At 38.3% G+C, this 21,772-nt stretch overlaps 1 protein-coding gene across 4 annotated transcripts in view; it reads right to left on the reverse strand.

The window, feature by feature from the left end:
• Tmtc3 (Transmembrane O-mannosyltransferase targeting cadherins 3) overlaps window positions 1-19,862 on the reverse strand; it is a 74,748-nt gene extending 54,886 nt beyond the window's left edge. Inside the window, exon 1 of one of the 4 annotated variants that reach the window (XM_083144218.1) lies at window positions 19,842-19,862. The gene's annotated coding sequence lies outside the window, so the exon portion shown is untranslated. Of the gene's footprint in view, window positions 1-3,570; window positions 3,592-3,866; window positions 3,888-4,319; window positions 4,463-19,841 lie in introns of those variants that run through there. The other 3 variants (XM_083144210.1, XM_083144224.1, XM_083144206.1) reach the window with 3 other exon arrangements.
• Between the last annotated feature and the right edge of the window lie 1,910 nt (window positions 19,863-21,772).

A 21,772-nucleotide genomic window follows, 5' to 3' on the forward strand; every position in this document is an offset into this window, starting at 1 on the left:
GACTGATGCCAAAAATTCTTTTCCCAAAGTCATGATTGAGAAGGGATTTTTTTCCCATTTTTCCAGTACCGACTTTTCAGAATCCCACACACCTCTAAAAAATGTTATGAGTAGCTGATGAAAATCAGTCAAAATAGACGAACTTGATAAGGAATATTTTACCAATTTTGCGTTTTCCAACATATTTCTTCAATTTTCTCGTATTAAGACATTTTCTGTATAATTTCGTAATTGTCTTGCATATAATCGGTTATTTTATAATTTAATCTCTGTACCTTTAGTGCAACAGATAGTTTATATTATCGATGACAGGATAAGGAAATTACAGACAGAGAAATTAAAAGAGATGCCGTCTTTTCTTACCAACTAGTACAGAACAATAATAACCTCTTTTTATTCCGCCGACAATTAATAGCCGTGCGAACATTAATGAAAAATGTCCTTCCCCTAACAATCAGTCAAAAATAAAAATAACATTCAGTACATTTGTTATCCTAGCATTCAACCTGTCCATGTAAAACCCTATATTATTTCTAAATGACGAAGCTTTGTAGATTTCCGTAAAGCCAACTTCTTGACCTGAAGAAGGGGGCAGTTGCCACTGAAACATTGTCTTCGACAAGTATATACTCACTGTACGTAAGTAAATAACAAATTTTGATTCTATGCTTATATATGATAGTAAGTCGCATGAATCCAAAATATGAAGTCTGTATCCACAACAACAATTAACAAATGGCTGCTTGCCAGGAGCATGCATGTTGGAGTATATGGAAGAGTATGCTTCTCCATTAAACATAATAGTAGTAAGTACTATGTACACATTTCAGGCAAAAATGCACAATCAACCAGATTTCAAACCCTGGTCTCTGGCATACCACGCCATTGCACTACTGTACCTTTTGACACCCTGCTGACATCGACATTGCCCCTTTAGTGAAGAGATTTGGCACAGTGTTTCAAAGGAAAGGCAACATATCCTGTTGCACGCATTGAAAGAGACAATTCCATACAGATAAAACAGCAGCAGTGAAAAATCAGGCAAAGCCCGGGCTGGCTCGGTAGCTCACTTGGTAGAACAATGGCATGAAATGCTAAAGACACAGGACCGATCTACATAGTGCAACCCCTGTGTGTGCCAAAATTTAATGTAATGAGTAAGTAATCACAAAGCAAAGGAAATGGGTGTGTAGAGAAGTGAATAGAAATCGACCCATGTTAAAAGTGTGTATGTACATTAATTATTTAAGAATTAAACAATCCAAACTTGGGCCATATTGTGTTATACTGATTGCAAGCCCAACTGGCAGCTGACCTACTTCTTGCTACATAGCTCTATCTGTCCACCAATCATCTTTGGGGAGGGGGCCTCAATGAGTGTCTACAATCTCGGGGGTGAAGTAAAAGCTCCAGGGGCAACATCGCTCTACCATTACAACATTGTCAAGCATACATCTGTTTTTGTTAGTGGTATTTATTGGTTTGTTTGTGCATGGCTTGGATGTTTTGTGTACTATTGTACAACTTTTATGCAGTAACAGCACTCTCTCTCTCTCTCCTATTTTAGAGTTTGTTTGAGAATATTCTGTGTATCCAACACTAGATTGTTTCGTTCCATCAGGAAATTTCGGTGCCTTGTGACTAGAAAATGCCCGATGTAAGTCAAAGAGATTTCAACTGATTGCTGAGTCGTTTTCTCCCAGCTGCCCAGTTGGAATTGGGAGTGGTATAGTAATTAACAGAAAAACAACACAACATATTTTGCTCAATACAAACAAACTTCCTGCCCCTAAAGCATGCATGGACTTGGTATCACATTTGCTATGAACAAGTGGCCATTCATATTAAGAGAGACAAATAAAAGAATTGTGATGAAGTTAAAATCAATTTTTGAAAACTGGTCATTTGAAAGTGGGGAATCCCCACTCCAAATATTGGAGACACACTTAAAGCTCATGGACAAAAACGAACATAACTGACTGGCACATTAATTGTGCCATGGTATGTATGGTCTCAAAATTGCATATGGCCCTTCCACGGGAAGTAGTCCTACTTCACAAAATAACATAATGACTAAATCTGGAAAATATTATTGTTTTTAATTGCATTAAGATTTAAATGGGGGTGAATGTAGAATATAGAGAATGTCTCTAATTTCGTTAATATTTGGTATACTAACTAAATTTGGCCTTCTAATCACGAATCTGTTGTTAAAATGCCGCGGACACCTCTGGAAAACGTGAAAAAAAGCTGATGCAAGCTGAATTTTTTTTTTTAAAAAAAAAGCTTTTTCGCATTGTTTTACAAACAAAATTTTAACTATGCTTGCCTAACCTAACCTGAAATGGTTCATGGGTCTATCCGTGCATGGTTTTTGAGGCTATCCCTCAATGGTTTGTGGTGCTACCCATGCATAGTTCGTGGGGCTACCTGTAAATTTTTTTTACACGGGTCCGCGGCATTTTAACAACAGATTCATGATTAGAAGGCCAAATTTAGTTAGTACACCGGTAACGGTTCCGATTGTTTTATGATTTCTCCTAGTACAAAGACTAATTATCGTAGAATTTTGGAAACCATTGTCACACGAAATTTGAACTTTCCTTAAAGTAATGAGCACTGTTTGGACTACAAAAAAAAGTTATTTATGTTGAAAAAAAACAACTTGAAAAATTACCTTATGCACTTCTCATGGACAAGATATTCTCAGTCGACAAGTGACAGTAAATATCGTAGAAGCATGGGAATGAATGTAGAAGTAAACTTTAGTAGAATGCATTTAGGGACTTTATTATAATGCTAAGGGAACCAAACCTAACCTACCTAACCACGAAAGCATATATTGAACAAAACCTTAAGTAATCACTAAAACTCCGCAGTATGTGTTAACAGACGTACATCAAAATCGAACCATGTAAAAATTGCATTCATAGCACGATGAAATGTCAATAAAACAAAAGGAACTTAGGCCTACATTTTTTCCCCACTTGTTAGCTGACATTACAAAGTACTTCATAATTCTATGAAATCAGTTCACTCCGAATATTTCAATCCAACTGCATGCCCAGAACCTTACATTTTATGTGTGAATTCACAACGTAATGCTAGAATGGCCCCAACCCAGAATTGGCATAAATGACACACTATCTCCATTGCCTGCATCCAGCATTTCATGGTTGAGCATGGCTGGTATAATGTAGATGCAGATAATAGGCTTTCAGTATATCTTCTGACTAATAGAGCAACACCAAATGTACATTAAAATAATAAATAAGGCACAGCACTTTAACAGTTAAAGGTGGACATTTGTTCCCTAACTGGACTGAATATGCATAAACCACTGGGAAATCACAAAAATACACCAAAAGTTAGAACTAGAAATTTAGAATGCATACATGGAAGTATGATTACCCACACACACACATAAGCTTGCGGTAAATTCTAAAAAAAGATATGTTGCAGTCTGATTTATTTGGTGTGGTTAAGTAAACACGACCAAACTTAAAATGCAGCATGAGTGAAATGTTCATATTTCGGTTATCACAGTCTAATAATCGGAACATTACATACCTTGAACTACCAAGTAAAATCCGCGATATCTTAAATCATTAGATTCTTGTCACGTTTATTCATTCAGATTCTCCGGATAGAATGAACACAAACAAAATTAACACTTCAACACATCCACACACACAACGAAAATCTTCTTTGTAAAATGCACTGAACCACACTTTTATGTATAGATCGAAGCAAATTCCGCTCAAAAACAATCATTGATGAATTTGTACATCACAATCTTCTTATAACCACTTGCAATGCTGTGCATGAGTGTGTTTGAAAAATATTGTATCGCACCGTAAACAAACCTGTCATGAAGTTACACTGCAGTCGCCAAACAATGTTGTGAGAAAGCACATATTTCCACACATGAGCCTATTATCCTTTCCAGTACAATGCATTAAGTTGAAAGCAACTGCATATAACATTGTGATTGTGTGTATATTCTAGGGATCAACGAAGGCGAGGCTGAAAATGAAATGCCAGTTGACTGAAAGTGACAGTTCAGCACGAACACTGGTAATCGGCACTCCCTCCAGTAGCATCTTGCTTAGCAAAACACTTACATATCATCGGCTCGCGGCACTATATGTAAAGTAATTTAGCATAGTGCTTTCCAAGCAGTTGCACGCCTTATTAGTGAGTCGATCAATGCTTGAACACGGTACTACTGCGCTTTTTCATCTCGTTCCTCCTACTTAGATGAAGAATATCCATATATCAAAATAAATTGACATAAATGCTTAGATTAATCTACAAACCTTTATCCTAAGTTGTTACCACGTTACAAATGAGTGCAGCGAAAGATGGACACTCATCTCTATTTTAATAGTATTAGTCAAACTTGACATTCGCGTAGATTACAACGATCATCATCGTGAACTGCACATCCACCATACTGCAACTCGGGTCACGTGATGCTTTGTGCTCCCGACTGCCGACAACGCTCTCTTCAAACGGAAAGCGAAACTAACAAAAGCGGCGATTCTTTAATGAAAGAGACCTGTCCTAGAAATAACGTGCATAAATCGATAAAGTCTTCATTAGACAAACTATCCTGAAATAGAATAAAAGTTGACTCGTTATCTGATGATTATTTTGCCTGGAATGACGACGAAGCAACTTAACTGAACAATATAAAATATCATGACAGCAGAATTTCTACGGAAAAATTTCGCGTTGTTTGTTTTTAATTGAGATTATTATTAGCGCAATTAATTGGTGTAACAATTATATTAATGAGCAATCGGAGACTTCGATTTTTTGCTATAAAGTTATTAGCTAGAATTGCCTCATTTCCAGCTGCTTGCGTCTTGTTTATTTATTTATTTATTTATTTGAGAAAATTTCAGATACAGCACAGGTGGCCATTTTACACTGAAATTGTCAACAATGAGAAAGCAATAATTATAATAAGCATAAAGATAAAAAAAAAAAATATGAAATAATTAAGAGTAACAAAACAACATAAAAGTGAATAGCAAATGAACAAAAAAATAATGGCACTATGTGATATTAATTACAAGTATTTCTTCTGATAGAAGACCGAAAGGCAAACTTGGAGGAAAATATATCAATACTTGAGGGGAGATCATTGTATTGTGCTGCAAGTCTATAAAAGAGAGACCTTTTTTGAATTTCTAGTCTAGGTTTTTTTGTATAAAATAACCTTGTATTGCGAGTTGTGCGCATAGGTACTCTAAAGTGGAATTCCTCAAGGAGTGTGTTGCAGCGGATTTTGCCATTCACAATTTTGTATAAGTAACTGAAATCATTCTGCAAACGTCGCTGATAAGCAGTTTGTAAGTTTAGAAAAGACAAGAGATGCAGAGATGAAAAATTGCGTAATGAGGGAACCCTGTGACGGACTATAGCTAGGAAGAAGTTACAGACTTAATCGATTCTGGAGAGGTGAGTGGGACATGCCATGGACCAGACGGGAGAGAAGTATTCTATTATTGGGGATATGAATGATTTGAAGTACAAAGTGAGGGCTGAGATGTCACTAATTTCAGTGAAACGGTAGAGTAAACCTAAGAGACGCATGGCCTTTTTTGTGGTGCATAAAATATGTTCCTCAAATGTGAGCTTTTGGTCGAAAAGAATGCCTAGGTCCTTATGAGAGGATACTGCTTTGATGTTATTGCCAGAGATGGAGTAAGATGACTTTAACAGATTCTTCTTGAGAGAGATAGTGAGAGTAGTACACTTGTCAGGATGTAATGTAAGGTCCCATGTCAGGCACCAGGAAGTAAATGTTGCTATGTCATTCTGAAGAAGATGAGTATCGTCGGAAGTGGACGATATTTGCAGGCACCCTAATGAAACGTCGCTCCACCTTGCAAAATTCCTAGCCATGACCACCGAACTAGAGTCCACCTAAAAATATTTTATCCACCCTTGAGCCCACCTTAAGAAATCATTTCTGGCGACGCCACTGGCTGTGACCGCTCCGGACTCGAACCTAGTGCATTAGATAGCAAGAAAGTAGATAAAAGTTAGGGAGTGAGAGAGAGAGAGAGAGAGAGAGAGAGAGAGAGAGAGAGAGAGAGAGAGAGAGAGAGAGACTGATTGATTGATTTGCTTTATTTTACTTCGCTTTTTGTGCCACTTTTGGCTTTGCGAGAGATGACATGATGAAATTGATGAATGGAAACCACAAACATCCATGCTCAGACTGATATTCGTAGCGCGATGTGATAACCACTTCGCCAAGGTGGCCGGCAGATATATATATATATATATATATATATATATATATATATATATATATATATATATATATATATATATATATATATATATATATATATATATATATATATATATATATATATAGAGAGAGAGAGAGAGAGAGAGAGAGAGAGAGAGAGAGAGAGAGAGAGAGAGAGAGAGAGAGAGAGAAAGGTGAGAAACAGCCAGAAAATGAGAAGCCTTGTTTCCAAGTTAATAAAACATTCAAATGCTGAGCAAGGCAAAATTGATTGTATAAAAAAATAAAGTAAGTATACACTAGAAACGAGATGCTTTGTCTGAAGAAGACCCTGTTAGAGGGTGGAAACGTTACGTTTTTAGTATCTTTATTTAATTTTTTATACAATAAATTTTTCCTTGGTCAGCATTTGAATGTTTTATCAGAAGATGAGAGAGTGATGGAAGCTGCAATAATTTCACTTTTGCGCTTAATTCCCCTGACCATTGTTCGGGGAAACCTGTCAAGTTAATTTATAAAGTAACAAAAGAATCCAAACTAAATAGGAAAAATATTCTCCAAATTTTCTCTCTATATATCTATATTAATTGGAAACATACGAACACCACAAATCTGGAAATAAATGGGTTTCATGTGACGTCAGGAAGCACATAGCCGCCATGCTTGCTGCCACTTTTATTTGTCGTTTGCAAGGAAATATCCACCACGTAGCGTTCGTTACATCTGCACCAACGGCGCGTTTGTTTTAAATCACGAATGTCTGCGTTAATATCTCCCGCCGGCCGCTTGAATTACGAATGCTTACAAGAACTGGCCGCAATCATGGCTGTTCGAACCGCAATGCAACAGTTTGTGACGTAGGTGAACAACACCTATAGTAAAACTTTGTTAAATAGTAAAAAGATTTAGTAAAAATGTTACCGTACTTGTTCTCTCTTGAACAAAACACCGGAATTTGAAATAAGTAAATATCTCTTAAAGCATATATTTAATTTAAAAAATGTTAATTTATGGATTATTCGAATCTGGATAAAGGTTCACCCAGACATTACATGGACAATTCGATGCTTTCGCTGAAATTCATACCCCTCATCAGCACTGGCGGACGCAAGGGTGTTTTTTTTCTGGAGGGGCTGGAATTGTGAAGATGTATAGTGCATAGCTGATTTCTAGGGAGCGGCATACACAATAAGATATTTTGTATATTAAAAGCTTTCCACTCTCAAAAATAGAAATTGGGGGTCATGGCGAGTTTGAATTTACCACACTGGTTTTCCCGAGTTCTTCAAGGCTTTTATTTGAAAATGTTGATTATCCCAAAATTTCGGAGGGGGCTGTAGCACCTTCAACCCCCTCTGAGTACGCCAGTGCTCACCGTGATTCTTTGGCCTAACTTCTCAAAAATATGTTGTTGTTTTTTTAGTTCAGTGGAATTATTTCGTAAATAAAAGTTAGTACAGTACATGTGAATAGGAATGGGTATCTCGATATGCGATCATTCATCTCGACATCGTCTCGGTCTAGTCTTGAGTCTCCAAATACATCGTATAAGCAATTTATACCAAATATACAGGTTATTAATAACCGATTGATTGATTGATTAAGTGACTGATTCACTTGATTTATTTTACTTTACTTTCTGCCACATTTGGCTAATCGCAAAGATTAGGACGAGTGATGATATGATGAAACTGATGAAGGAACACTGACAAAGAACGCGCATGCTCAGGCTGGGGTTCGAACCTGGGAAGCAATACAGTGGCGGGTCTGGAAGTTACAATCGGGTACCTCACTTCTCCGAGAAACAATTCTAACCTACACTTGCACGGTATTTTATGAACAATATATCGTAACGAACTGTGAAGTTCGTGGGATCTTACCAATTAATCAATGGGTGACGTAGCTTATTCATCATTCATCCTCGATGATGAGAGCATTCGTCATTAACATGACGAGTTAACGCTTGGCAGTGCGAAAGGTACAAGTAAGATTTAGGAACTTAACAACTAGAAAAGACAATGGTCACTCGTTGGGTTTTATGAACCTTTGAACCTGAATCATGGCTGGGTTTAGGATAGTTACCTGTCTATCTGACGAATGAAGACGATTTCAAAGAATAAAAATAAACTAAGTCCTCTGTTGGCTTCGTTACAGGTTGACCAGCGCGTCGTCTCACTTTTGCTCCACTCCTTTCCTAAGCTCTTCTCTCTCCTCAATCCCAATCAAAAGTCCGTCCCCTCTCAGTCTGTCTCACCTCTATATCACCCAGGCCATGGAGACCTTCCTCCATGCCGAATCGTGATTTTAACTGCCACTATGCAAACCGCTGACTCCATAGGCAGATGGAACTTCCAATTTCCTGAATACCTCAGGAGGTTTGCATAGCACAACACTGTGCATTATTTACATACCACAGAGGTTGAGACAACTGAGATAAACAAGTGAATGCCCTGGTCAACATGAAGCATTCAGAGAGGCTTTTAAAATAAAATATAATCTTATGGATTGATACCGCCGCGGAAAAAAAATCCATTTTGAAAATTTAAAAGTCAAATCACAAAGCTTGACATGACCCAGGTTCTCCAGTTTGATATATTTTCTTAAAAATTATATATATATATATATATATATATATATATAATATAAAAATATAGTACTGTGGATAGGAACCAAGCAGACTTCCATGTTCTAGAGATTAGCGTATATTGTTTTGCAAAAATTGCTTCTCAGACATAAGAAGTAACGTGGATATGCAAATAAAACATAGTTCGGATATAGAATTACACTGTAGGTCCAGTTCCGATTAGCCTATCATGAGCATAAAGTGGGTTTAAATAAAACTTTAATAAAATATTATCGATCCTGTTAAAGTTTGTGATAAAAGTCAGAACATTTGACTCTTTAAAAATAAAGTGGACTGTTTTTAGTTCGAACTCAAGGCGACACCAAAAAGTTCGAATTATCGAAAATTCGAATTACAACATTAAATATGATTTCAAGGGGAATATACTTATGCAGAGCGACCACAAGGAAAGAACCTTCGACGAAAAGTCTCCGCACACCTTTCCCTTCCTCCCTTCAACTCGGGCCATAAGAAAGCATGCTTCACTCTGCCCCTCCCCTCCACAGGAGTCGCGGGTCTGCGCAGGCTTTTTTGCTTGTGGTTCCACTATAGAATTGATCTCTGATAGGGGGAGGGGGTCACGGGTTATCAGGAGGGCTTTGTAAACCAAGTCCATTTTTTCAAAGTGTGTGTGTGGTGGGGGGGGCATTGAGTTAATATAAAACATACAATTTAGAAATATCATACAAATAATACAGTTTTTCATATCTTCTAAAACATCTCTTAAAGTGTTAATTGACTGCTATTAACATCATTCCTTACTATACACTCCATATCATTTTTGATGATACATATATTTATGTCATACAGAAAAATGAACAATATTCAATCATAGTGGCTACTTATCACAATTATTCTGATAAGGATTTTCTTGTTTTGTAAAAGAGGAAAGATCTTATTAATAGACTATCTTTGAACTTTTGTACCTGAGCTAATAAATTATATCAGGATGAATTATAATGGACTTGCCAGGAGACACTACCGCTATTGTTCTTGTTTAACTTGTTGTGTGACTGCATTGAACTAGTAAATTAACCGTGAGAAATAAATTACCCCGTGATGTGTCACATCACATTTGTTATTAGATAAATCGAGATCTCTTTTTTTTGTCAGTCGCATTAGCAAGGCCAAGTGGCTCTAATGTGATTCCACGAGCAGAAGTTGGTGGAACATCGCGCTGACACCGATATCCTAATGGATCGGCTACCCGCAGAGCGTAGATGAAGGCAGAGGAAGCATAATTGTCAGGAAATAGCTTTTAATAGGTTCAATTTGTGAATAATTGATAAATTTAGGAACTTTGAAGGACATCCCTAACGAAGTTGGGGAAGGAGGAGGGGAGACAGGGCGGTTATCATCGGGTAGAAGGCTTGTCGTCAACCGGATTTTTTTGTCGTCGCTGAAATTCCCTTTGTAGTTCGGCTTTTTTTCCCAAGTTCACTAATATTACTCTTGGAGGGAACAAATGAATAGTTGCTGGGAGATGTGTAAGAACTGATCACATTAACTTCGGGAGGAATAAATTCACGGAAGTCGAAAAAGACAAATTGTGTTTCTTTGCTTAAATATTTGAATGCGGCAACTGCGGGAATGATTTATAAACAAAGGGTGGCCTTTTTCATTAACCTGGTTGTTTTGCTTCGCTTCACTCTCAAATTATGTTCTCGTCAAGTCATTAATCTCAAGAGCGTTCCTATTTATTCACCGCACAAGGCGCTAATCAGAGGAACGATTGAAAAATTTTCAATCGTTTGAAGGCGTTTATTTACTTTGAAGCTTACTTTGTGCATAGATTCTCATCTGAGCTGGATTGGTAAATTTGCATGTATCCCTCAGGCTAGTTGCCTGTTGATATTTCACAAACTACAATAGGTAGAAATATGGAACTTTGTATGTGTCTTCAACACTGCACAGTGTAGTTCAATTCTACTATACGCGTACCATCTTTAATAACCGGATCAATTCGTTTAGTGTTGTTTAAATGGTCTTATTACAATTTTTAAACTATAAGTGCTACGTATGTATACTTAATTATTTCCTTATAGGAAAGGCTAATGTGTTGACGCGCAAATGAGTTTCTTATAAGAAAGAAATAATATCAAACAAAGTACATGCAAGTATAAGTATAGTTGCATTAGTTCCTCTCACTCCTAAACCTACGGAGTGTAGCAGGCAGAATTTCGCAAGGATTTTCGGTTACCATCCTCGACATAAATAAATCACCCTCGTTAAATCTGAGCGATATCATATCATACTTTCTTATGATTTGGCACCCATTGAAATTCGAACAAAATATTTAGAGTGGACCAGGGCTCCAACCCGGATCTATGTCATACCGCGCCATTGCTACACCAACTGAGCTACCAAGCCAGCTCCGGTTTTGCCTGAAATGCTTTCACAATTATTTTTTGTGGTTTTTACTATAACATATTCAGAAACTTCTCGCATCATCTTATTGGTGGATTTCACGTACGGTCAAAGAGAACATATTCACCCTCGAATAAGATTTTATTTTGAGAGAACCTATTTTTGATGCAATTTTTGTTGAAACTGTTTTTGCACTTTTAGTATATGAATACTCGTATATATTTTTTCAACTTTCTACCTCGGTTATTTATAACAGAGATCGTCTGATACAAGTTTCCCCAAAATTTCTCTAATTTGAAATATTTCCCTTTCAGCTTAAAACAGGCGAAATAGGATATAGTTGAACTCGCCATAAAATGGCGGTTGGATCATAAATCACATTATCGTGTAGTGATAAGACATTAGGTGAAACGGGAATGTGCGTCTCCGATATAATGGTTCTGGGTTCTATTCGCGCTGGAGGCCCTGTAATGATTAGTTTTGTGCATAAAGTGGACAGAAAGCAACCAAATTCTCTGATATAAGAATGCATAATTGAAGGCATAACAGAGTTTTATTGCCAAATCAACCAGATAGGAAACTTGAACGTTAGTAGGAGATTGCCCTCTTTTCTTTTACGTGAGTGACGAGACCCATTACGGCTCAGCATCCAAGGTAACAGAAGAGAGAATTTTCTGTCAGCGTCCGCAGGGCATAAATCAGTCCGTAGGTACATTTCTTCGAACCCTGTCTCCAGGAATATGTTCCTTCGTCCTTAAAGTGTTAGAGAAAACGGAAAGAAGCTAGAGAGAGAGAGGGAGAGAGAGAGAGAGAGAGAGAGAGAGAGAGAGAGAGAGAGAGAGAGAGAGAGAGGCGCAGGGGCAATGATTCCTGAGTGCAACCTCATCACTCACCTTCAAGATGCTTGGCCAGTCACGGAAAATTCAATTCGCCTCACCATGCTTGGAGACACGTCGAAGGAAACAATATTTTCTTGCAACGATTGAAAAAAATCGCTGGAGAAGGTTTCTATCTTCAGGCTATTGATCTTTTTTTCTCTCCCTCCTTCCCAATCGTTTTTTTTATTGCATTCTCCATGCTCCTGTGTAGGCAGACGGGAGAAAAAAGAAAACTTGAAAGATGCCTACCTCTATATTTCCAAGTTCGCGTCTTCCTCGATGAAATGCAACATCGATCATGAATATTTTCCCTTATTCCGTATCCTGGAAGGTGCGCAGCACCTCGTGCGGTTGTGTAATGCGGGAAGTTGTAAACAGGCTGAATCCTCTTTCCGAGCCGCAAAGATTGTTGTTCCTCCACTTTCCGTGTTTGTTTTTGTTATTTCAAGTCTCGAGGCTCCTACCCCTCAGGTCAATCGTATCTATAAGTATGAATGATGGCGCCCGGATTTAAACCATGTTACTTGGCTCCGTAATGCAAATCTCTTCTCTGCCATATCTCTCTCTCCATTTTTCCGGTACAAACCAACAATTCACGTCCTACAGGGATTTTTAATGAGAAAAAAAACGCTTACCAAACTTCATTAATTCATCAGCCTGTATGTTGCTGCTCTCCATCATGAAACAACCACATATAACGGAAAATGATTAAATCCATTTCCGTTGCGAAACAGTTGATGAAACGCACTGGAAAGCCATGGGTTCTGGTCTGGGTTGAATCCAGAAGAGGGCATGTCTGCTTCTCGTCCATTCATTTATCTTCAGTTAGGAGAGTGTAAGAAGTGAGACAAATAATACGGAATTCAATATTAATATTGTACTGCACAGAGTATTTGATTTGGTTTGGGATATTTTGCTTCCACTTTTGGTTAATCGCGACGATGAGGATGGATGATAATATGATGAAAATGATGAAGAGACGCTCACAAAGAACAATCATGCTCAGGATTCAAAGACCTGGCGTCGTGGCGCGCTATTTAATTCTATTCACTCCGCCACAAAGGTTGGCTACTGCACAGAATAAAAGTTGTCAATTTATGCAGATATATTAGTAAGAGCCTGCAAATCTGTTTAGACGTGAATTTGCATATTTAATATTTTTGCTTCACTGCTGTATTTTTTTTGGTTAATCGCGACGATGTATTTTTCTTTATTTTTGCGTCGCTTTTCTGACTATTGCTTAATGGGGAAGAAACTGAAGGAACATTCACAACGGAACACTCATGCATAGGCTGGTAATCGAACCCGGATCGACCATTTCTTCAACGTGCTTCGGGGACCAAGGCGGAAGGAATTCTGTTGTGCGACTTGTTTATCATGTGTGTGTTGTGTGTGAGTTTGGAGAAGGGAGGGTGGGGGGTTCGTGTGTGTTAGAGGAAAAAAAACTTTTTTTCGTTCACGGAAGGGACGTGTCTTTCTGGTTTCGTTATCGGCTGAAAAGTTTCTCGCCTGAGTTCTTCGTGGACACAAGAGTCTAGTTCGTTTTGTTATTGGATCAAATGCTCTTCCTTTTCACTCATAGTTGATTGTTTACAAGGTTTCGTTATCGAACTTAACGGGCTAACGATTTCTACCTCCTGGGTTAACGGAAGGAAAAAGAATTCTGCTATATTTTTGCTGTCAAGTTACGTTTCTTAACTTTCATCTGATATTTGCTCTTTTTGGGCACCAAGTCCTCTAATACCAAGTTAAGAAAATAATTACTTGAATTCTATTCACGAATTTTCGGCGAGATTTTCAAACGAAAATCAAGTAACCTAAATCAAGAACTCATGAGCATTCTGTCACTCATTCAATGTGACGTTGCACAGCAAGCTCCACATACTCAACGCTTTTTTACTTTCATGCGCATGCGCATATTTCTTGGCGCATTCCTCTGTGCAGAGGCTACAGTGTAGAATCACTGAGACTGACTGGCATCAGGATTAAGTTCCAAAGGAACGCTATACGTATATGGGGTGTAAGGGGTGCTCCTTCCACGTAGTGCACCCAACAGTCAATCTTACTTCCACGTAGTACACCCTGGACTGCAGACTAACGAGGCTCTCGCGACTGGCCCCATGGCCAGTATAATTTTGTTTGTGTTGTCCTGTGTTTTGTCCTTATTTGTGCTGAGTGCTCCTTGACAGCCTCAGCTTTTAACGAAAGTCAGAAGATTTTAATATTTTATGATTTTAGTTCTGCAACGTTAGAGTTGTTATGTGTAACGAAAAGGGGCTGGACCCCGTATAATGTGACGGATGCAAAATAGCCTTAGTGCTGACGCACCCAAAATTTTAAATTCAAATTCAAATTCAAATTCTATACGTATATGCATTGTGAAAGTTGTTCGTCGAGTATGTTTTCGTACCAATTTCACCAGTATTTCATCTCAACTGTACCATGCGAGTATTAGAATCATTGGAGTGCGTTAGTAAATAAGAATTTCTAAGAAATTAGATAATGATTTATAATCTGCAAGAGTTTACCGTAAAAGTTGTTCGGGAGGATGTGTAACTGTATTCATTGTTACATCTTTGTGTGTGTCTGTGTGTGCAATACGCTAACATTTTAACATGATAAAAATCTAAGCTAAATATGTCTGCTCAATCCTTTTTCATGCAACTTTCAGAAACATAATGCACAATTACTAACGTATTTTATGTATTGATTGATTGTTTTGGTGTTTTAAGTCCACTTTTGTGCACAGTAAGGCTAATCGGGACTGGACCTACAATTTAAAGTGGGATCCGAGCCACTATGTGCCTCCACCGGGTATCGAATCCGGGACCCCTTGATTACAAGGCTACGACGCTACCACTGAGCCATTGGGGAGGCCCTTGTAATTCATGTACTTTCTTAGTTGGTCGCATGAGCAGATTAAGGAGAGGGGGGTGGGCTATCACCTCTTCAGCTGTACCGAGGCAGAAATAAGTAAATGTGTGCAGGACGGGAAGTAAGAAAATATCCCGATGGGGAAAACTACCCCATTTCCCGACTAAGTCGGAACATTTTTGGTACGAGATATCTACGGAAATTTGCGACACTGTGAAAATCTCGATGTGTACACACTTTTCCGTCTGCAGTGATTATTTTCTCATATCTGTAATGATAACTGCAATTTCCAAAGAATTTTTGACACTCATAATGCGGAAAACCTCAGGAATTTAGTTACTTTTTATACATCGACGTTTCCCGAAGTCGGGACCGAACATGATTTTTTTTCGATACCGCTTACTTTGAGCAATAAGTGTTAGTTCATTACAGTTACATACCAGCAATAAAGGAGGGGGAAGGTCATTAATGAGGATTAAAACATCCTTCAACCAAGCCTTATAAAAATATTGATTGCTTGAATTTTTGTTTTAAGATCACTTTATGCACGGGTAGGTTAATCAGGACTGAACCTACAGTTTAAAGTGGGATCCGAACCACTGTGCAATGTTCCTTCATCGGGTATCGAACCCGGGACCCTTTGGTTACAAGAAGACGACGTTACCACTATACCATCGGAGAGGTTAAAAAGAAATTGAACACAAGTGCGTGATAAGGAAGTAAAATTGAGGACCAAGCAGAAAAGAAAAAAAGAAGTCACAACATTCTTCTTCGTCATGACCATCCTTCCCTACTCACCCTTACGAAATTTCAGAGCACGCCACTGGCCCATTGCAAGAAGCGGAAAAGCGTGTCTCGTTCGGATTAACGATGCCACAAAGAAATCTGATTCCAGAGGGTGTACTCACAAAACTCCGTGAAAACGATGCTCATGCTGTTGTCCAATTAATCACTAAGTAGATAACAGCGAACGAAACGGAGTTAAAGAGCCGGCCTCGAGAGTGAAGAAACCACAGATTCAAGTCAGCATCCTTGCTTATCTGTCTCTTAAACCGACCGAACGAGATGAGGAAGACAGTTCCGGGGAGGCGTAAAGGCTTTAAGGAGAAGATTAATGTTGAAGCAACGAGACATAGAAACAACTTGGCGCAGAAAAACAAGATTAAGAAGATTCTGAGCTATCCGAGTACAGCAGCAACAACAGCGCACCCATCATGTTCGATTACCGTGAGAAAGTGCTGGGGAAAGGTTTTACTCTCTCTCTCTCTCTCTCTCTCTTTCTCTCCATCCTTCTCCCTCCCTCTCTCTCTATTGATCCCTTCACGAGTGAACTTGTGTATAGAGTTTCTTCCGTCCTTGGATGAAACAAGAAAGAAAGAAGAAGATGACATCTACAAGCGATTTTCTCGACTCTTACACAAGAATCGCTCCAGGTGACAGGAGAAGTTCACCGGAAAGGACTGGTTCTGGAGTTTTAAAAGACGCAACAATGAGTTGGGATCGGTTCCGCTACTCATATTGATTAAATTCCGCTTTAATTTCCAAATTCTTCTCTTTTCGTTTCATTTTTTCTCTCTCTCTCTCTCTCTCTCTCTCGTTTGTTCCTCTTGCCAGGGAGGGGATTGCATTGCGTCGATATTAATTTCCATGTTTTTGTGTTTTTGAATTATGTTTTGATTACCCTTGGTTCTTTTATCCTTTAAATCCCCTGGCTTAACATCAATGTTTTCTCTCTCTCTTTTGATGCTTATACTTTTCCCATGCCTTTCATGAAACGCCGAGTAAGATTTTCACAATGATGATTAGAAAGTCAATCTTTCGAAAGAAAATTCAGGAAAAGGTAAAAGCACACAATGTAAATAAATCAAAGTAATTTAAAGCACCGCTATTGTCATTTACCCTGAATCATAAAATGATTTCAACTACGATATCTCCTTGCGATTATATGCATCATTCAAGAGATCTCCATATCGCGTACCTGGCTGATATCTGGTTTCTATCATAGATTGCCTTACCATCATTCGCTTGCAAAATAATGTCATATGTTATTGCTTGGTATCACTCTAACACGAAATATGTGCACAGTTCTTCCTTGTGTTACATGCATTTTAAAATAGAGAGTGATTTTTCAGTAACCCTGCATTAGCTTCTGGCAATATTGTACACGTCTCTGTCCAAATTATATAATTTTTTGTTGGTTTCTCTCTTCCTTTTCCATCTTTCAAAGTTAAATAAAAATACCTATTGTAAATGTCTTACTTTTATGTGATACTTTTATTTTTCTTTATTGTATTCCTTCTTTCCCGAATACAAGTTGCAGTGAAATATTTTTAAATATTTTTCACTGTACATTATTTTGTGTGTTTTGCGTTTTCAATTGGTAGATATGCTTTTTTTCGTACTAGAGACTAGGGCATACTAAAAGTTTTAAGATTCCCTAGGTCATTAACTGAAATCAAAGAGCGTCCGTCACTACCAAGTTGAGTTATCTTTGATATCCTTCAGTACAGAACAAGAACGGAGCTTAACAGTCTAAAGGTGGATTCTATAAGAATGGCTCCAAAATTCATTCGTGAAAAAATAAGGCTTTCTCATAGATTTTGATGATTGGAAATAATAATTTATAATAATGACTATACTGTACTTCCACTACTACTTAAGCGACCTTATATCAACGACTTGTGGTAGTCTAGTTATTGGTAATAGTTTCGTGGCTATTAAATGAATGCGAATATCTAGGCAACATCGAAATCAAACCACACGAAGATTCACGTGAATACCCTAGAAGGAATTCTAAGCAGATGTATTTTTTCAGATATTGGAATACCATAGCGGTTTTTAGAAAACACGAGGACATTTTGAAAACTGCTTCAGGCCGTCGCTACTACAAGTGATGTCCAGAATGGAAAGGTCATGTTTTCATATTGGATTGTGCGATCGGTGCTGCCGCGATTGTGGTGAAATGTAAAAGAATCGCCGTTTTGTACAGTTATTTTTTTACTTTGTAGCTCTAATCTGAATAAGTTTCACATGAAAGCAGAGGTGATGACACGTAGGTACATATTGCGATAACACCCGAGAACCTAAATGAAAACAATCCTGGAGAAAAGAGGAAAGGCTTATGGATATCGGAAATTAAAAAGGTATTTGTGGAAAGAGTAGGCAGAGGAAGATCATGTCAATATTTAGTCCGGGAGCACAGGTAATCTTCATCTAGCGCTGCTCCTAAAATGAAAAAAAAAAGAAAATACTGCCAGTTGAGCAGAAATAAGGAAGAGGATAAGTTACTTCCACCCCTCCCCAGTAAAAGCAAAGTTATCGTCCTATTCCCCTCGACAATCTGTATTTCTGGCGACGAGCTCTATTTCACCTGGTTAGATGAGAACGTGGAGCAGTGGGTGTCGCCTCACCTTAGAATCTCGTCGAAACGAGTTCCGCTCCCCCCACACCCCCACATAATTTGGAGTTGAGAACTTGTTCCCAGAATGCAATTCGTCAGCATCCACGTTGGCGTCGAAAGGGAGAGGGTAGGGTTGGGGATATAAATTTCTTGCGAGTTGCCCAATGCTTGAAACTTTATTTGACAAACTACGTAAGAAAAAAAGGATCTTTCTCTTTTTGTCGCTTAAGCTTCAACTTCGAGTGATAAAGCAGGAGGTTCACCAGCGAAAAATATTTTACTTTTAGTGTCCTGTCACGCTGGAGGTGAATACTTTCTGAACACTTTCTTCAACTTGTCACAGGCTCTTGTTCTACAGAAAGGGGTTAGATAGAATGAGGCATAGAACCTAGAATGTTTCGTTATTTCCAACCATAGCATGGTCAGATTAAGCGAGGTAGACGAGCCATCGCAAACCCCTCCTCTCAGAGATGTCAAAAGTAACAAAATCATCGATTAACATAAGATTTCATTTGATTTATTTATCTTCACTTTTCTGACACTGTTGGCTAATCGCGAAGATGGGGATGAAGTGTTGCAAGGTGAAATTGATGAAAGAACAATCACAAACACAAATGGACAACATACAACACAGGTCACATAGAGGATTATACTGGCCGTCAGTCCAGTCGCCAGAGCCTCGATAGTCTGAAAAATGCATTCCACTGTGTACCGATTAACATAAGAGTCAATGACGATAGCACCGCCTCAAATTGACGTGTAAAGCCAAGCGTTCATCACCAAAGACGACGTGTAAAACAGCTGACGAGAGCTGGAAAAAAAACACTCGATCCCAGAACAGAGAGATAGTCGTTGATCCGTTACTCCACCTATCTCTTACAAATAATATTTCTCTCTCTTTCTATAAATGACATAAAACGGAGTTCCAGTCATGAATGTTATTTAAACAAACAGTATAACGTGCGCCCACACCCCCTATACGCCTTCATGGCGTGGTGCTATGCACAGGGGAACACTTTACCTTTGTATAACGTGCGCCAAATAGTGGGTAGTTACACTTAGTGATACGATTCTGAAAGATTTTGTATTTCAAATTCAAAATATTCAACAATAACACTGTAACATCTGAATTAAAAAACTAAAAATATGCACTGCCATTCGCAGCACAAAAAGCCCTAAGCTTTGGTTATTATTATGTCCTGGAAGACGTAAGAAGCAAAGGAAAATCAAAGCATATATTATTTTATACTTCTTGATAAAAAAAACACTTGGTTACAATGTTGATAAAATATTAACAGCAAGAGAAATGAAAGAGAAAAAAACGAGAAGCAGAAATGTAAGTTGCAAAGGCAACTATGACTTTTGCTTTCGCATATTATATATATCTTACCAACGCCAATATCTAGCAAACAAGAAAGAAAAACTCACCAAGAGACAATTTCCCAAAGTGTTCTTTTATCCCATTTACATATATACCTTCTTTCCCAACTGGAATTTCCAATAGTTTTCAGTTTTCAACTTGAAGGCAACCTCGACATTTGACAAATATTGTACAACACAGTTGCCAGATCCGAGACACGCAACTGCAAGTCACATTTACTCAATTGCTACTGAACACTGAAATGTACATTGGCCAAACGAGAAGAAACCAATTCATTACTACTCTTCAGATACCAGAAAAAAATGGCAGCAAATAATGGTAATGCGTTGTTATCATCGCAATAGTCTTTCGTAATCGCCTTTCTACGTTACTTGCCACTTTCGAAACCAATTCATTACCTCGAGTGCTTCGTAATAGCCGATACAGTTCGGAGTGAATTAAACACATGCTCCTACAGTCCCGCACGGACAGTGTGATGTATTTGCCCGATGTACGCAGGAGACAGCTCGGTCGGGAGGGAAGGGTGTTTCGGATCACGCAAGCCAATTCTTGAGCTGCGTTGGTTAACCCCTCGCGTTATTCTTACCAGACTCTTTGGCACATTGGGACGATCAATTTATCCTGTACTGCGTGGTAGCTTCAGTTAGTGGGATCAGTGTCGTGATAACCACAAAATAAAAGAGAAGAAGTAATTTATGACGTCACTAAAGTATGTGATAAATGAGAGTCCTCCAAGAAACAAAAGACACGTGCATTATCAGGGGTGAACAGAATGTGAAACACAGAGATGTGATCGTAGAAATAACTATGCGTAATTACACAGTCAGAATCTCTTTGTGTTCCCAGATCTGTCAGCTGGGTACAAGCCAAGAAGCATAAATTTCTTGGATGTAAGGGGTGGTCCTTTCGGAAAGCACCCAAATAAATATCAACTCCCTTACACATACGCGTACGTAGTATGCATGAACTACATTGTACAGACTAATGAGGATCTGGCGTCTGAACTCACAGTCAATATGATCCTTTGTGGGGCTTGACTTGTGTCTTGTCCATGAGTGTTTGTGACATAGGCGGAGTTCTGGAGGGGCCAGGGGGGCCTGCCCCCAAACTTAAAAAAGACTAAAAAAATAACACATGATTAAGTTCAGTTACTGCATTTTTGTTGTGAAGTCACACCCCAAATCTTGACGTTTGTCATGATGGCAAGTGCGGTAATTGCGCCTCAATAGCGGGTCTTAGACGATTTGATTGATGTGTACAGTTTGAAGAAAGAAGAAAGTAAAATGACTTTGTGTTGAGTCAACAGTTAATGCTGAGACATTAAAAGAACTTGTCAATTTAATTTTTCTAAAATTACTGAAGCTTACTATTGTACCGTAACTTTTTAAAAGTAATACGAGTATTGTATCAATAAAAAATTAATGAAATGCAAAATGCAATAATCGTACTGTTCTGCTTCTTTTAAAACTGACAACCAATATACTAATTAATATTTGTTTATTTAAGCGAGGAAATTTAACATTTTCAAATCTAAAAGGCCTAAAACTTAGTGTTTTTAAGTTGTTTTTTTTTAAAAAAAAAAAAATCCGGGGAAGGCCTCCGGACCCTTATAATCTGGAGGATATTCAATAACCCTCAGGTACATCATATGCTTCTCCCAGAGTCTACCCCCCCCCAAAGCAAAAGCTCAAACTCCGGCCATGGTTTGTGATTGTCTCTTCATCTATTTCAGCGTATCACCATTCATTCACAGCTTCGAGATTAGCCCAAAGTGACAGAAAAGTTATGTAAAACAACCAAATAAATCAATATACAAATCAATTAAAGCACCACTTTCTGTGCTTGTTGCAGGAAACAATAATCCTTCTTGTCTCGTCCCCAGATAATAAAACTCAAATGGAAATAGCTGTATTTCCAACGCTACTGTGCCTAAAAGTAGTTATTGCACCCCCCCCCCCCCCACACTCCCGTGCACACA

This window comes from Lepisma saccharinum, chromosome 1 (assembly GCF_977018435.1).
Source record: "Lepisma saccharinum chromosome 1, izLepSacc3.1, whole genome shotgun sequence".
Classification (NCBI taxonomy): domain Eukaryota; kingdom Metazoa; phylum Arthropoda; class Insecta; order Zygentoma; family Lepismatidae; genus Lepisma; species Lepisma saccharinum.